The sequence below is a fragment of the Triturus cristatus genome, chromosome 5_2 (genome assembly GCF_964204655.1).
Source record: "Triturus cristatus chromosome 5_2, aTriCri1.1, whole genome shotgun sequence".
In the NCBI taxonomy this organism is placed as follows: domain Eukaryota; kingdom Metazoa; phylum Chordata; class Amphibia; order Caudata; family Salamandridae; genus Triturus; species Triturus cristatus.
This window is the reverse complement of record NC_140588.1, coordinates 578038716-578044508: the sequence shown is the minus strand read 5'-3', so window position 1 is coordinate 578044508 and position 5793 is coordinate 578038716. Positions and strand designations below refer to the sequence as shown.

Sequence of the window (5793 nt, the reverse complement as noted above, 5' to 3'; positions counted from 1 at the left end):
GGAGAGCCTGCAGGTGTAAATCAAAGAAAGGGGAGAAATCCGCAAGAGGTGGGTTAACAAATTCCAGTGGCAGGCCCATGTTGCCCGGGAAGCTAGTACCTCTTCCTGCTCCCCTCAGTGGGAAAATACATATGAGGTGTATTTCTCTAAGCAGGGGCTCTGCATTGCTTTGGGAAGCATCCATGCTAAGTGCAGAGTAGCAGCAGACCCCACAGCTGAGACGTGAATTGGGACTGTTAAGGAAGGGCACTGGGAGGGTGAGGAGGGCAGAGGAAAATGCTTTACAAAAGCATCTGCAAGTTCCTACACACCCGCTGAAAACCCATACCAGGAATGGGGCTCGAACCCATGCAGACAACTGTCCATTGGATCTTAAGTTCAACGCCTTAACCACTCGGCCACCCTGGTGAGACCCTAGGCCCTGCCTTACTCAGCTCCCTTTTCATGCTGGCTGCTCCAGCGCAGTCTGTCCAGCAAGAGGTGATTGCAGAGTAAAAAGGCTTTTGCAGGAGGATAAAGGTAATTGCTTATGACAAACACACTGTGTGACACCTAACTTTTCCCCACTCATACTTTATGGGCAATCTATACAGTGGAGTTAGCTTAGTCACAATAAGGAAGTGAGCAAGGCAGGCTCACAAGAGCATCTCCTCCCTGGTGGTCTAGTGGCTAGGATTCGGCGCTTTCACCGCCGCGGCCCGGGTTCGATTCCCGGTCAGGGAAGATCCCTCTAAGACGTAGACGTGCATAATTTGTCCACGCAGCTCAGCTTTTTTTAATCGAAGGTCCTTAAAAAGGCACCCCGACCTATAGACGAAAGCAGAGGAAAGGAGCTGGGTCCCCTGTGTCCCAGGTTGCTTTGCTCCCATTGCCCTCAGCCACCTTCATGCGCACGCAGTCCCCCACCCAGTCAGTTGCTCTATGTGGGCGTAAAGTGCAGTACCAGCTCATCAGAAAGGTAAATTGCTGGAAAACCCGGCTGCGATGTATACATCTACTTTGGAGCACTCTTCTCCCTTGCACTCTTGAATCGGTCATTCGCAATGTATTCTTCCAGCAAGCTGAATAACGAGGTAGGTGTGAGAAGGTGTACCAGCTGTCTTTGAGCTATCAGCGGCCACTAGGTGTCCCTCTTGTGATTTCCCGGGGATCCCGATTGTACAGGAATTCGTCGGTTCAGTAGCACGGGGGAGGGGATGGCCTGTGCTTGGAAGTGACAAACAGTCTGGTGGAATCATGAGTGTTTTTTCAAGTTCTGATTCATATTCGCTGTAGAATAAAATATGCTTTCAGCCCCCATGAGCTTTGTCACTAGGAGAGCAGTGTAGGAACTTTTGCTGTATGGCTGTGGGTTCCCTGGTGGTCTAGTGGTTAGGATTCGGCGCTCTCACTGCCGCGGCCCGGGTTCGATTCCCGGTCAGGGAACAGTCCTTCTTCTGCCCTTGAACGCTTTTCCTTCCCGCAGGTCAGGGCTTCTCAAAATGAATTTGCTTTTCTGACAAACAGTTTGCCTAGCATCCCGCAATATGGCTCCTAATTTGATTTTCGCAAGGTTCCCTTTGAGTTGCTTTCCTCGGCGGGAGGAAAATCTCTTGTGCAAGGCTCTTGAGGAAGTGAGATTCTGTATTCCGAGGTGCGCTTCTTTTCGTAGGCTTCTGACCACATGGTGTGCAGCAGGAAGTCATCTTTGACAGGGCCGCAGGCTTTGTCTCCAAATAGCATCCCGGACCCACTGCAACCCACCTTTTTGCTGAAACGGAAGTCTGGTTCAGGACAAGAAAAAGCTGAGCTGCACGTACTAAAAGCAGCAGAGCCCAGCGGCAGAGAGGGTGTGGCCAGGGCTGTCTGATTTGCATAGTGACCAGTGGCATCTTGGGAATGTACAGGCTTTGGAGCTTAACGGGAGCTGCAGGGGTCTGCCTGGCCGGAGAAATGCCTGTCTGGCGCTCCCCTCAGGACACACGTGTCTTCCGTTCGAGCATGGAGGGTGAGGGACATGGGTCACCCTCATATACAGGGGTGTGGGCATGGGCAGGATGGGGCGTGGGGGACCCGTCAGGGCATTGCCCGTTTGGAAGCCTGTTCGGAAGGCAAGAGGAGGCGGAGGCGGGAATCTCTGCTCAATTTTTTCCCGAGGCCTGGGGACAAGCCTTTGCACATTTGATCCAGCCGGGCCTGCATCAGCAGATCCTGCTCCGATGGCAAGGGAGAGCCTGCAGGTGTAAATCAAAGAAAGGGGAGAAATCAGCAAGAGGCGGGTTAACAAATTCCAGTGGCAGGCCCATGTTCCCCAGGAAGCAAGTACTTCCTCCTGCTCCCTTCAGTGGGAAAAGACATAGGAGGTGTATTTCTCTAAGCAGGGGCTCTGCGTAGGAGGCACTGCATTGCTTTGGGAAGCATCCATGCTAAGTGCAGAGTAGCAGCAGACCCCACAGCTGAGACGTGAATTGGGACTGTTAAGGAAGGGCACTGGGAGGGTGAGGAGGGCAGAGGAAAATGCTTTACAAAAGCATCTGCAAGTTCCTACACACCCGCTGAAAACCCATACCAGGAATGGGGCTCGAACCCATGCGGACAACTGTCCATTGGATTTTAAGTCCAACGCCTTAACCACTCGGCCACCCTGTTGAGACCCTAGGCCCTGCCTTACTCAGCTCCCTTTTCATGCTGGCTGCTCCAGCGCAGGCTGTCCAGCAAGAGGTGATTGCAGAGTAAAAAGGCTTTTGCAGGAGGATAAAGGTAATTGCTTATGACAAACACACTGTGTGACACCTAACTTTTTCCCACTCGTACTTTATGGGCAATCTAACAGTGGAGTTAGCTTAGTCACAATAAGGAAGTGAGCAAGGCAGGCTCACAAGAGCATCTCCTCCCTGGTGGTCTAGTGGCTAGGATTCGGCGCTTTCACCGCCGCGGCCCGGGTTTGATTCCCGGTCAGGGAAGATCCCTCTAAGACATAGATGTGCCTAATTTGTCCACGCAGCTCAGCTTTTTTTAATCGAAGGTCCTTAAAAAGGCACCCCGACCTATAGACGAAAGCAGAGGAAAGGGGCTGGGTCCCCTGTGTCCCTGGTTGCTTTGCTCCCATTGCCCTCAGCCACCTTCATGCGCACGCAGTCCCCCACCCAGTCAGGTGCTCTATGTGGGCGTAAAGTGCAGTACCAGCTCATCAGAAAGGTAAATTGCTGGAAAACCCGGCTGCGATGTATACATCTACTTTGGAGCACTCTTCTCCCTTGCACTCTTGAATCGGTCATTCGCAATGTATTCTTCCAGCAAGCTGAATAACGAGGTAGGTGTGAGAAGGTGTACCAGGTGTCTTTGAGCTATCAGCGGCCACTAGGTGTCCCTCTTGTGATTTCCCGGGGATCCCGATTGTACAGGAATTTGTCGGTTCAGTAGCACGGGGGAGGGGATGGCCTGTGCTTGGAAGTGACAAACAGTCTGGTGGAATCATGAGTGTTTTTTCAAGTTCTGATTCATATTCGCTGTAGAATAAAATATGCTTTCAGCCCCCATGAGCTTTGTCACTAGGAGAGCAGTGTAGGAACTTTTGCTGTATGGCTGTGGGTTCCCTGGTGGTCTAGTGGTTAGGATTCAGCACTCTCACCGCCGCGGCCCAGGTTCGATTCCCGGTCAGGGAACAGTCCTTCTTCTGCCCTTGAACGCTTTTCCTTCCCGCAGGTCAGGGCTTCTCAAAATGAATTTGCATTTCTGACAAACAGTTTGCCTAGCATCCCGCAATATGGCTCCTAATTTGATTTTCTCAAGGTTCCCTTTGAGTTGCTTTCCTCGGCGGGAGGAAAATCTCTTGTGCAAGGCTCTTGAGGAAGTGAAATTCTGTATTCCGAGGTGCGCTTCTTTTCGTAGGCTTCTGACCACATGGTGTGCGGCAGGAAGTCATCTTTGACAGGGCCGCAGGCTTTGTCTCCAAATGGCATCCCGGACGCACTGCAACCCACCTTTTTGCTGAAACAGAAGTCTGGTTCAGGGTAAGAAAAAGCTGAGCTGCACGTACCGAAAGCAGCAGAGCCCAGCGGCGGAGAGGGTGTGGCCAGGGCTGTCTGATTTGCATAGTGACCAGTGGCATCTTGGGAATGTACAGGCTTTGGAGCTTAACGGGTGCTGCAGGGGTCTGCCTGGCCGGAGAAATGCCTGTCTGGCGCTCCCCTCAGGACACACGTGTCTTCCGTTCGAGCATGGAGGGTGAGGGACATGGGTCACCCTCATATACAGGGGTGTGGGCATGGGCAGGATGGGGCGTGGGGGACCCGTCAGGGCATTGCCCGTTTGGAAGCCTGTTCGGAAGGCAATAGGAGTCGGAGGCGGGAATCTCTGCTCAATTTTTTCCCGAGGCCTGGGGACAAGCCTTTGCACATTTGATCCAGCCGGGCCTGCATCAGCAGATCCTGCTCGGATGGCAAGGGAGAGCCTGCAGGTGTAAATCAAAGAAAGGGGAGAAATCCGCAAGAGGCGGGTTAACAAATTCCAGTGGCAGGCCCATGTTCCCCAGGAAGCAAGTACTTCCTCCTGCTCCCTTCAGTGGGAAAAGACATAGGAGGTGTATTTCTCTAAGCAGGGGCTCTGCGTAGGTGGCACTGCATTGCTTTGGGAAGCATCCATGCTAAGTGCAGAGTAGCAGCAGACCCCACAGCTGAGACGTGAATTGGGACTGTTAAGGAAGGGCACTGGGAGGGTGAGGAGGGCAGAGGAAAATGCTTTACAAAAGCATCTGCAAGTTCCTACACACCCGCTGAAAACCCATACCAGGAATGGGGCTTGAACCCATGCGGACAACTGTCCATTGGATCTTATGTCCAACGCCTTAACCACTCGGCCACCCTGTTGAGACCCTAGGCCCTGCCTTACTCAGCTCCCTTTTCATGCTGGCTGCTCCAGCGCAGGCTGTCCAGCAAGAGGTGATTGCAGAGTAAAAAGGCTTTTGCAGGAGGATAAAGGTAATTGCTTATGACAAACACACTGTGTGAAACCTAACTTTTCCCCACTCGTACTTTATGGGCAATCTATACAGTGGAGTTAGCTTAGTCACAATAAGGAAGTGAGCAAGGCAGGCTCACAAGAGCATCTCCTCCCTGGTGGTCTAGTGGCTAGGATTTGACGCTTTCACCGCCGCGGCCCGGGTTTGATTCCCGGTCAGGGAAGATCCCTCTAAGAAGTAGATGTGCATAATTTGTCCACGCAGCTCAGCTTTTTTTAATCGAAGGTCCTTAAAAAGGCACCCCGACCTATAGACGAAAGCAGAGGAAAGGGGCTGGGTCCCCTGTGTCCCAGGTTGCTTTGCTCCCATTGCCCTCAGCCACCTTCATGCGCACGCAGTCCCCCACCCAGTCAGGTGCTCTATGTGGGCGTAAAGTGCAGTACCAGCTCATCAGAAAGGTAAATTGCTGGAAAACCCGGCTGCGATGTATACATCTACTTTGGAGCACTCTTCTCCCTTGCACTCTTGAATCGGTCATTCGCAATGTATTCTTCCAGCAAGCTGAATAACGAGGTAGGTGTGAGAAGGTGTACCAGCTGTCTTTGAGCTATCAGCGGCCACTAGGTGTCCCTCTTGTGATTTCCCGGGGATCCCGATTGTACAGGAATTCGTCGGTTCAGTAGCACGGGGGAGGGGATGGCCTGTGCTTGGAAGTGACAAACAGTCTGGTGGAATCATGAGTGTTTTTTCAAGTTCTGATTCATATTCGCTGTAGAATAAAATATGCTTTCAGCCCCCATGAGCTTTGTCACTAGGAGAGCAGTGTAGGAACTTTTGCTGTATGGCTGTGGGTT

The 5793-nt window shown here is 52.2% G+C and overlaps 1 non-coding gene across 1 annotated transcript; it reads left to right on the top strand.

Moving 5' to 3' along the window:
• Positions 1-651: 651 nt before the first annotated feature.
• Positions 652-723, top strand: TRNAE-UUC (transfer RNA glutamic acid (anticodon UUC)). Its single transcript has one exon. It is a non-coding gene; the product is annotated as a tRNA-Glu (tRNA).
• The last annotated feature ends 5070 nt before the right edge of the window (positions 724-5793 follow it).